The 12,264-nt window shown below is 38.6% G+C and overlaps 1 long non-coding RNA gene across 1 annotated transcript in view; it reads right to left on the reverse strand.

Moving 5' to 3' along the window:
- Window positions 1-11,290: 11,290 nt before the first annotated feature.
- Window positions 11,291-12,264, reverse strand: part of LOC118922327 (uncharacterized) — a 106,165-nt gene continuing 105,191 nt past the window's right edge. Inside the window, exon 3 of the long non-coding RNA XR_005028717.2 lies at window positions 11,291-11,651. This is a non-coding gene — a long non-coding RNA (uncharacterized LOC118922327). The remainder of the gene's footprint in view (window positions 11,652-12,264) is intronic.

The raw sequence follows: 12,264 nt of genomic DNA on the forward strand, positions 1-12,264 counted from the left end.
TTCCACAGATGATCCAAATGTGGATACACTCCACATTCAGACATGAATTGATTTTTCATTCAATCAACCCAACTCATAATCGTAGGACACTAAAGGTACAGGGGAATAAGAAAGGTATTATATAAACAGAGGCCCAAAGGTCACCAATGGGCAAACACATAGTTAATGACAGAATGGGGGCTAGAAGCAAGATTCCTAATTGTGATTCTAGTGCTCTTTCCATGACATCAAGACGCTGATCATGCTAAATTTCACATTAACATACCCACAATTAATGAAAACATCTTTTGGGCAGGGCATTTTCCTTTTACAGTATTAAAGTCTGGCCCACTCTTTGTAAAGCATAATAGCTATGAAAGATTTATATATTTGTGTCATATTCTGATACTTTTTTTAATCACTAAGAATTCTATAACTGGATCACCTATCATTGACTAAATTAATTCTAATTGATATAGGGTATTTATACAGCTTCAGAGATACAGTACATGAACCCAAAGGTGTTGATGTTAAAAGAGAACACATAACAGACTTTCAACCTTTCTTTTCTCCTCTCTAATTCTGAAGTACAAAGTAGTAAGCTAAAAGTTCACTGAATTCAATCATGAGGAGAACGAGAGAAGTCAACTCCTAAAACATTCATGCTGCATTGGTTACATAGGCAGTGATTCAATATTTTTAGAGATCACTAGAATTACACATTCCTAGAATCCTCCTTGTTGAACTTAACAGGCTGCCACACTTTTAATCTAAGTACAGTGCTAAGCATAAATAATTTCATTGCTACTAGTCCAACTACTAACGAACTTTGGACATATAAACAGACTTATCTAGAAAGAAAAATTATCCACAGTAAATTCATAATGTCCCAATTCATTAATATATTATAAATGATGTACTAATGCATGGAACACTCTTCTCAAAGAGCTTTGACATCCCCTGCATGTAGTCAAGAGAATTCATTTCCTGTTGCATTATTAAAAACTGAGGCTTGTCATCATTTATATAGGACCCACCTCACAGGACAAGAGAAATGACAGTCAGTACCACAAACATGATCTAAATCATCCCCAGGAGAATATCACATAACTTGAGATTATACAGAATGAGACTAGAGCTCCATTTTTCATATACCCCACCATACTTACCTTTGAACTAGAAAAAAATGCTAAAAATTAACTCTTTCATTTCCAAAGTCCCCCACAAAGGTGGGGTTTATCACATGTTTTTTTTTTCAGAATCAAAAGCATTCATATATATGTATATATGCATATATATATGCTATGTTGTAACACTCTATGAGAATTTCTTTATAATTGTTATGTTGAAAGAGCTGCTAAAATTTTACCTGTAGTACAAATATTTGTATAAAATTAGATGTAGAGTACCTCTTATAAAAGGAAATATGATAATTAAATGGGGCTTTGGGGCAGAGGGATACTTACCCTACCCAACCTCTCTGTAGCTTTAACATATTTTCCTTCCTGCTGTCTCTTCACTTATTCACCTTTTAATTCTTCAGTTCATTCTAAGATACCATTTTTAATCAATCTCCATATTTTCTCCTCATTTCCCCTTCTCAGTGCCTATGTGGACCTCTTCCTCTGCCTTACTATATAAATGGCTCATCCCAAATGTTTCAGATGAAGTTTTACCATCTCATCCCATATAGCTTCCTATTGATTTCATCAATTGTCATGAATATATCTACTATCTATATGCTAAGACCTGTAAATACTGGTCCAATATACAGTGTATATATACACACTTGAGGGCTTAGCTTGTTTAACAGTTATAGTGTTTTTGAGTACCTTCCAGGTGTCTCGCACAATTCTACATGCTGGAGACACAAAAAACAAAGGGAAAAAATCCCTGTCACCATGGAGATTACATTCCAGTTAAGAGAGGGGAAAGTGATAATACAATAAATAAATAAGATATGAAATATATTAGATGATGGCAAATGCTGTGGTGAAAACAATGAAGAAGGAGGAAGATAGTACTTACCTGAGCATTAAAAACATGAATAAAGTCCAATAAAATTAATTCTCTCTGCAACAAACTTTGGGAATTTCCCACAGTTGCCTATTGGGCCTTATGCAATAAGGACTCTCACACATTAAACCAGCCCCAAAGGACTCCTTAGACACTTCATTCTAAAGTCCTCAGAACTTCTCCAGAAGATAAACTCAAAGCATAACTTTCCAACTCATTCCATCAGTCCTGCACCAAAACCAGACGAGATATTACAAAAACACTACAGACCAATGTCTCTTGTGATAAAAGCTGCAAAAGTCTTCAACAAAACATTAGCAAATCAAATCCACAATGTGTAAAAGAGGTATACACCACACCAAGTGGGAATTATCCCAGGTATGCGAGGTTGCTCAACATTTGAAAATCAATTATTTTAATTCATCACATCAACAAAGAAAAACCACATGATCATGTCATTAGAGGCAGAAAAAGCATCTGAAAAAAATCCAATACTCATTCATGATAAAAATTCTCACTAACTTCTTCAACTCTCACCTCTCCTTTTCAACACTGCACTGGAAGTTTTAACTAGTGTAATAAGACCAGAAAAAGAATTAAAAAGTATATAGATTGGGAAGGAAGAAATAAAACTGACTTTGTTCACAGGTGACATGATCATCTATGTAGAAAATAAGAAAGAATCAACAAGAAAACTCCTGAAACTAGTAAGTGATAATAACAAGGCTGCAGGATACAAGGTTGATTTGCCAAAGCCCATCACTGTCCTATATACCAGCAATGAGTAAGAGGAATTGAAGTTAAAAACACAATAGTACAAAATCTGTATGTCAAAGAGTATAAGATTCTGATGAGTGAAATAAAGGAAGAACTAAAATAGATGAAGAAATAGTTCATGTTCATGGATAGGAAGACTCAATATTGTCAAGCTGTTAGTTCTTGCCAACTCTTCTCTAGAGTTAATGCAATCCCAACCAAATTCCCAGGAAGTTATTTTGTGAATATACAAAATATATAAAGAATTCTTAAAGTGTAACAATAAATAAGCAAATAATTAGATTTAAAAATGAGTCAAAGACCTTCATAGAGATCTCACTAAAAGAAGATATACACATGGCAAATAAGCATGTGAAAAGATGCTCCACATCATCTGTCATCAGGCAAATGCAAATTAAAACAATGAATACCACTACCTGCCTAACAGAATGGCCACAATCCAGAACACTGGCACTGCCCAATGCTGGTAAGGGTGTGGGACAAGAGGAACTCTCATTCATTGCTGCTTGAAATGAAAATGGGATAGCCACCTTGGAAGACAGTTTGGCATTTTCTTATAAAAAATATACCAAACTGTAAACATGTATACCAACTAATAACTGATTCAGCAATCACAGTTCTTAGTATTTATCTGAAGGAGCTGAAAACTCATGTCTCCACCAAAACCTGCACAAGGATATTTGTAGAAGATGTATCATAATTGCTAAAACTTGGAAGTAACCAAGACGTCCTTCAGTGAATGGATGAACAGAGTGTGGGACCTCCAGACAATGGGATATTTTTCAGCACTAAAAAGAATTAAGCTCTCAAACCATGAAAACACATGGAGGAACCTTCAATGCCTACTACTAAGTAGAAGAAGTCTATCTGAAAAGGCTACATATGTGTGAATCTAAGGATACGACATTCTGGAAAAGGCAAAACTATGGAAAAAATTAAAAGATCAGTGGTTGCCAAGGGTGGGAGGAGAGAGATGAACAGGAGGAACACAGAGGGTTTTTAGGGCAGTGACACAGTCTGTATTATAGTGACAGACATATGTCATCTTATATTTGTCCCAATACCAAGAGCGAACTGTAACGGCAACTATGAACTTTGCGTGATTACAATGTATCAATGTAGGTTCATTCTTGGTTAAAAATGTACCATTCTGGTGAGTGATGTTGATAAAGCAGAAAGCTAATCCTGAGTGGGACGGCAGGGAGCACAGGGGAAATCTCCGTACCTCCCTCTCAATTTTGTTGTGAACCTAAAAATGCTCTATGAAAATAAAGTTTTTTAAAAAAAGAAGAGTAACACTTCAATCTAATCATTAGGATAACAAATTTTTTAAAATTTTATTCTCATACTTAATATACTTAATAATGTCTTTTCTTTAAAAATAATAATAACCTCATTCAGTTCCAGTTGTTTAAAACAATATCTGTTCCATTCTCTCATTGCTAAAAAAAGAAAAAGAAAGAAGAAAGCTATACTGAATATATAGGTTTATCTTGAGTAGGAAATATAAAGACAAAGCCTTAAATAAGATCGTTGTCATGTGATCTCTTCATGTTTCATATTCAAAACTTATTAAAAGATTTCAGACAGAAAACCCTGTATAAAGACCTATTATTTATTTATATGCTAGACATGTTTCGAAAAAATCACTGCTTTATCATCAAAATCCACATTATAAAATGAGTATGGGTAAACTAACCTGAAGGCATTTAGGGCTTAGGTTTCAGATGTTTTTAGTTTTTTAAAAAGCCAATATATATTCCTAACTCTACAACCTTTTTACTCTGTCCTTCCTTTGTACTTCTGTTTATGTTCCATGGAAATCTTAACCCATATGTTTATGATTCATTTATTTATTTTTATTTTTATTTATGATCTTATTTTATTTATTTATTTTTAAAATAAATAAAACTGCCAAAGTCAGGTTCCTACTTTCCCACAGAAACTAGGAGATAGTGGTACTACTTTGATGATTCTGTTTCAAAGAGATGGCTTCCCAGCATCCTGAGCAAGTGATTCCTGGACTGCAGACCTGGCAAGAGGCTTGCAAAAGATTTATATCTCAACGGGGCAGAGAAAGAATTTACAAGTACAAGTTTTTGTCACAAAAGTGCTGTGAGATTAAAAGGAGGTCAAGAGCTAGAGTCTAAAGTTCAGTCAAGCTGTGGGGAACATTAAGGCCATCAGGTCCGACCGCAGTGATTTTCCAGGTGCTTCATTTGAGTTTGGAAACGATAATACCCACTGAATCGGAGAGTCTTCACTGCGGTCTTATCTTGTTCATTGATCTTATTTAAGATACCAGTTATCTTAAAGAAGCATTTGCTTGTGTTTGACATGTAGCAAATACTCAGTAAGTTGCCATTGTTATATAAACAAACCATTTCATAAGGTTTCCCACTGAAACCTTTGAAACCCTTTCTTTGCCCCATATAATGCCAGCAATGCTTCCCCTAAAATTCCTGCAGGGCGTATATGATCACAGTCCCGGCATACCCAGATATTATGTCAGGGAAAACTCGCTGACCGTATTGAATCTGGACCAGTAGAAAACTGAGAACAGTGTTAAAACCATTGTCTAAGCAGTTGGGAACGTGTGTGGATAGCAAGCAGGGAAATGATACTGAAAAGGAGATAATTCAACTGTATGGAGGGGAAGAGGCCAGGCTGTCCTACAAACAGGTAACTTACGTAAGACCTAAAGAGGGAAGTAATTATGCCACACACACAATGAAAGAATAAAGCCTCATTTCCCACTAATGAGAGGAAAAAGTAACTATGTAACAGTGAAAGAATTGAGAGATTGTATTTCCCAAAGTTTTTTATGATTTTATTACCATGAAAGGCTGTAACAGACCATTTAAGAGCTTGAAGTTTTACTTAAAGTCCAGTAAATTAGACAAGAAAAATCAATTTGTATTGTCAACATTATGAATGTTTACTTCAAAGGGGATTTTGGATGGCTAAGGAAATTTAAAGACAAAGAACACTGGTATTGATAGAATTGAAAGGCCAGTTTCAGCAACAAAATATGTTATATTCCTGATTTGCTGGTAGGAAGTCAGATTTAGGTAAAACCATACAAATACTTGTTTGATTTTTCACTGGGAGAAGAAACAGTAAATAAAATATACTGTCCCCATCGGACCACTCAGTAATGCACAGGGAGCTATCCAAAAACACGACGGTCCTGCTGGCAAGAACCCAGCCCTGACTCACTGAGAGAATCTGGAGAGAATCAAACTGCCTTCATTTCTGGCAGCCATGTACTGATTTTCTCATAAAGGAAAATAACCTGTTATGGGTTTTTTTTTCCCAAAGAATATGTTTTAACGAGTCATGCAGACATTTTAGTATTTCCCTAACCTCTACAAAGACACCACCTGTGTGTGGAATAAAGGATTCCACATTGCATTCCGACCCTTAGGTGAATAATCCTCATAGGCTCACCAAAAAAACAGGATAGGGCCATACTTCTTCATAGGCTTAGAATTAAATTGTTCTGAGAGGCAACTAGGGATTTCCAGGTCCTTTCAAAGGCCAGCAGCCATGCCCCCGGGTGCTTCCCCGGCTGGTCCTGCAGCTCTGGGATCAGCGAGTGATGGCTGAGAGGCACCAGGGTGCGACAGGAGAGCGTCAACCACAGCTCCATCCAGACAGGAAGCACTGCTGCCTCAAAGGGCTGTCTCCCCAAGCCCACCTGGCAGTCTGCTGCCTCCCAGCCATGCTGGTCATCTCCAAGAAGGCTGAGCCAGTGGCGTTTCCTGCAAAGCTAGCACACTTCTCTCTGGCTGGCTCCCCTCTCTACGTGCTAAGAGCACACGGTCCGGAAGTCAAATTCACTTCAAAGAAGCTAGACTCTAAGGAATGGGCTCGTGCTAACCTAAATAATGGGAAACAGATTTATCAAGCCCTTTCTTCATTCGGTAATATGAATGCAGCTATTACCAACATCTAAGTTTCTATGTGAAAGAGACACGATGGATGAAGACCAGGTCCCAGAGGCGTACAGACAGTAGAATTTCAGATAGCAATGCTCCTGAGAGCAAAGGCGAGCGTCATGGAGGCACGGTGCACATTCGACGTGAGAACAGCGAGCAGTACTGTGCAAGACAATGGGCTTCGATCCCGAAGGTTATCTGAAAGTCAGGATCAGAAGCCTCGGACAGCTTTAGATAGATCAGCACTATTTCCTCTCTTGGTAAGCATTTTGCAAACTTCCACAAGAAATCTTGAGTTCTGGTTGATTTCCAAAATGATTCCAGGGGATGTTGGAATATCTAGCCTGTAGAAGTAGTAACTAGTAGGGAATTGTGGTCACCCACTTCTCCCCAGAGAGATCCAATTTCTGATTCAGCGGGTTCCATCGTGTAATGTGACCGGAGAAGAGAGCAAAGTATAATAAGCAGTCAAGCTACTGTTCATGCAAATACCTGTTCCTTTTCAAATCCACTAGTAATCCGAGGAGTCTGCAGTGGCTTTATGCTCTCCATTAATTTTTCTACCCAGTCTGTCCCCATAAAGTTGATTTCTGCTGGACTTGCAGAAATTTTCTGTAGTGTGTATTTTCACAAAACTCAAGCCCAGAAATCCATGGGTATGAACTGAAGATCTAAACGTTTTCATGTCTGAAGCTTATAAATCTGGTTTATAAGCATAATTCAAGGAAAAATATATGCTCCCTAACGGGAGACTTGACCTCTTTCCTCCTTAACCAATGTTTATTAATTATAGGAGAAGAGGGCAGAGGACTAAAATCAATATAGCACAGTGATTAAAAGCACAGATTTTGAGTTGAATTTGAATCCCAACTCTGCCACCACTTTTGAGATCTGCAGTAAGTTTCTTAAATCTTTGTGCATCAGTATAGCACAGCTCTAATATGGACGCATAAATACTACCTCACAGGCAGGTTTGATTGTTGAGAATATTTAAAGAAAAAATATGTGTAAAGCACTTAATGCAGTAACTATAACATAGCAGGTGATCGTAATGATGCTGCTGATGAAATATCTACCTTAAAGAAACCAGTCAGGAAGAAAAAAGACTCATAGAGATTAGGAGCTCAGACCTCTCAGGGGAAGTCACCCAGATGAGCCGAGGTAGTGCTGAGGTCCCGGGAAATCTAGAGGGAGGGTGGGAGGCGGAGGCAGTGAGCATCAGTTGTGACCCAATACCCCCTGCAGCCACGGGGACTATCGGGCTTCCTACTACCTTCCACTGCTGCTTCCCCAGGAAGACGGGCAGTGGGGTCCTGGAGGAGCTGTTGCCAGAATGGACATGACGTGGATTTGAGCAGCGACAGAGGTAGTCAGTGACGGGCACCCCGCAGTGGGCAGACCGAGATGGACAAAGAGATGCACCACCCGACCCTGTTCCACAGAAGGGGCTTTATTGCTCCAGCTCCTCCAAGTTCTGTCTCAGCTGTGGGGAGCCAGTCACCCAGAGCACGACTTTCTGGAGCGGCCTGCACCCAGGGACTGATCGCTGCAGGAGCGGGAAGGTCTGACCATTCTCACCCGACAAAGGTATGAGCGGCGCCTTGTGGGGTTGGGGGAGGTTTTGTCAGGCTTGCAGCACAGCTTGACCTCTTTCTCTGCCCAGTGCTGCTTTCAATCCCCACTTTCCACAAGTGTTAATAATCCCTTATAAAATAGCCTGCACACCAAACGTTCTCTCATCTGCTTCTGAAAGACCCAACCTATGATAATCATCAAACAATACCAAACACCCAGGAATGAATCTAACAAAAGACATGTGACTTTGTAGAAAAATGAAAAAAATGTTCTTAAGAGACATTAAGGAAGATCGAATAAATGAAGGAATAATTACTGTTCAGGGATTGGAATTTTTGTACACATGTCTGTTCTCTCCATATTAATCCATAAATGTAATGCCACACCCCAAAAATCTCAGCAAGTTTTCATGAAAATTGACAAGCTGATTCTAACACTTACACAGAAAGGACAAGAATAACTCCCCGCCTCCAAAAATTAAGAACAAATTTGGAGAACAATATAGGAAAGTATAAAATTGTAAAGCCACAGCACTTAAAAGAAATCAGTAATGGCAAAAAGATAAACAAGCCAATGGAAGAGAACAGATAGATTGTTCAGAGACACTCATAAAAGCACTTGGTCTATGTCGAGGTGATGCTAAATGGCAGTGAGGGCAAGATCAGCTATCCCAATATATGATTTTGAATCAACTGGTTTCCATTTGAGAAAAAATGATCTTTTATCTTACCTCATGTTCAAAAATCATCTGGGTGGACTTTAGTTATAATTATAAAAGATAAAAGGATAAAGCTCCTAGAAAAAAATACAAAAGAATATATTTATGTCCTTGGAATAGACAAAGATTTCTTAAACAGGATATGCACACACACATATACACACACTTACCAATAAAACACTAATCACCTCTTAATCAAAAGACAAAATTATGACAATAGAAAGACATGGAGTGGTAGGAGATACAATCAATAAAAAATTCAATTCCAAATAACCAAAGAACACCTATAACTCAATAAGAAAAAGGAAACCCATGGAAAACTTAAAAAATATCTTTGAAAAGGTGATGGGCACATGTACAAATGACCATGAAATACATGGAAAAGTGCACAACCATGTCAGTCATCAGAGAAACGTTACCACCTCACAACTACAAATGGCTAAAATGGGAAAGATTGACAACAGTAAGACCTGTCTGTGGACAAGAGAATTGGAATTCTTATATATTGCTGATTGGAGCATGAAGTAATACAACCATTTTGGAAAACTTTTCAGTTATAAATTCTACAGCTGAAAAGCACATATCGAATGACCCAACCATTCTACTTTTAGTTCGAGACCTAACAGAAATGCACATAAATGTTCTCTAACTTGATCACAGTAGCATTAGTTATAATAGATCAAAACTGGGAACAATGCAAATATCCATTCGGAATAGAAGAGATCAATAATCTTGCTCTATACATACGATGGAAGGCAATCTATGAAAAATCACACACTACTGCAATTTTCAATAAAATGGATGCATCCCCAAAACTTAATCTTGAACAAAATCACACCCCCAAAAGAGCATCGTACTGTAGGATTCCATTTATATAAAATTCAAAAGTCTGAATGAGATTATTTATGGAGAGGGAGTGGGTAGTGACTATGATGGGCACAAGAGGATCCCCTTGGGGTGATAATTGCTCTGTTTCCTGACATGGATTGTAGAAATATGAGTGTGTTCACTGAAAATTTCGAGCTGTACACATACAGCCTGTGGGCTTACTTTACACAATAATAAGGTATATGCCCAGTACAACGTTAGGTAAAATAACACTTAAATATCTACTGACTTCACTTTCCATACACACAATGCATAAAAATAAAAAAATGGGAGATCTGGACCCAGGAATAAAATATAAAAACCACTCCATCCTCACAGATGTGAGGGAGGGTTGAGCGAACAGGAGAGCCGCGTGCTGAGGTCTGGGCCAGGATCACCACACCCTTGGCACAGCCCTGTGTGCCCGTGTGCCATTCTGGCTTCACAGAAGAACATTCTGCCCACTTTGCAAGGCTGCAGACCTAAACACAAAATTCCCTTGCTAAGATAACATCTTGTACCATACGTTATGTTTTACTTTGGCTGCCAAACCGGAATCGTCACGGACTCCATTATTATAAGTGGAGGGCTTTTCTGTGCTACATTTATGAGTTTCTCATTATTTCAGTGGATAAATCTGGCCAACACCATAACCCTAAAAACTTTTACTAGAACAACTACCATCCACTCAGACACGTTCATCACAGGGGAAAATCTGGCTTCTTGATACTTTGGTCTGGCCAACAGACACCCCACCAGGTTTATAGCGAAGCAACAGCATGAGGAATATTCCCCATCCGGGAATGAGGGACTTCTGACTGGAGACTGCAGCTCTGGCAAGACATCACATGGACCAGGCCAAACCAAACAGCTAGTGGAAAACTCCACTCAGACGGTGTTCCGTGCGCCCGGGCCCCCTGTGGCCAGCCCACATGTGACTGACTCTACTTAGTAGAGAAGCAGCGGCCAACTAGTGCCGCTCACCCTGTGCGAAGGCCGCGCTTCCGCCAGGTGGTGGGAGGGTGGCAGGGCCCCCGGGACACGGCCCTGATCAGAAGGGCACGCTCTGAGATTTTCCAGGGCCTCATAATGCCAGAGATATTTTGATCATGGCTTTGAGGAAATATTTTGAGCATAAATAGCTTTGTGACCCATATGTCTGAATATTTTCCTTCTTATGCTAGGAGAAAAGGAATCTTGTTTCATAGCTCTACAAAGTGAAAAAGTAGAAAAGAGAGAAAATTTTACTTCGGTCACAAAGGCTGAGAATCCTACTGCATTCTGCCGTCTGCCTTCAACCCTTTATTCCTCAACTGCAAATTCACTAGTTAGGAACAGTGTTTCTAGACATTTTGCATAGTGATAAGTACACTATTCATACACAAAACTATTGAATATTTATTCACGTGATAATTACATCTACCTTTACACTTTACTTTGAAAACGTGTAAATGTGCTATGGAAGCGACCCTTGAAATTGTGCCTCCGACAAGAAACCTTTCATAAAGAAACAGAACCAACTGATTCGTCGCTAAACCTGCACGTGCCACAACTTCCCTGTTAGGACGCTTCATCGCCATGAATAACTGAGTGCTGTCCGTGCATTTACTTTACAAGCATGGGACACTCACCCACTATGTCTAAACGCGGAAAGCATGAGGATGCCTGTATGCGGCGAGTGCAGAACAAGATATTCTCCCAAAAAAAGGTGGGACATCATATTACTTACAGAATATTACAGTGGACTTCACAGAGCAGTTGAAGATATCAGAAGATTCCTAAATGTGGAAAGAAAAATTAATTTTAAAAATTCTGTGAACTCCAAAGAATTGTGCAGATATATAAATCAGATCAATTCTATCACATGCTAATATTTCCATGATTAACAATGGCTATTAACATCCAATTTCAAGAGATATAAATTTCCTAACAGATAAATTCTTATAACTAGAACAATACAGTTTTTCCACAAAATTTATTCATATTAATTTAAATAAAATCACATTTTATCTACATCTTATACAGAGAATAAGGAAGAAGGAAAAATGGCGGTAGGTGTTAACACTACAAAGGCCAGTTACCTTCTGCTAGGCTTCATGCTCTCAGAACTCCATCATCACTTATCACTGTGCAAATCCATTTTTTTTCAGCCATCTCAGTGAAAATGCAAAGATTCTGAGTCTTCTCACAAGTGGCAAAGAAGGGTGAAATGCACCCCAGGTCAACTCATTTGCCAAGGAGCTAAGATTCCCCCAGCTATCCAGTTTCCAACAGCAAAAGATTTAAGATGAGAAAGAGATAGGTATCTGTTCAATCCAGAAAAATGTCTTCACTGAAATATTTTTATCATTTTTTTTGTAATAATGCCCACCATTTATAGTTTCCAATGTG

This window comes from Manis pentadactyla, chromosome 2 (genome assembly GCF_030020395.1).
Source record: "Manis pentadactyla isolate mManPen7 chromosome 2, mManPen7.hap1, whole genome shotgun sequence".
NCBI classification, from domain to species: Eukaryota; Metazoa; Chordata; class Mammalia; order Pholidota; family Manidae; genus Manis; species Manis pentadactyla.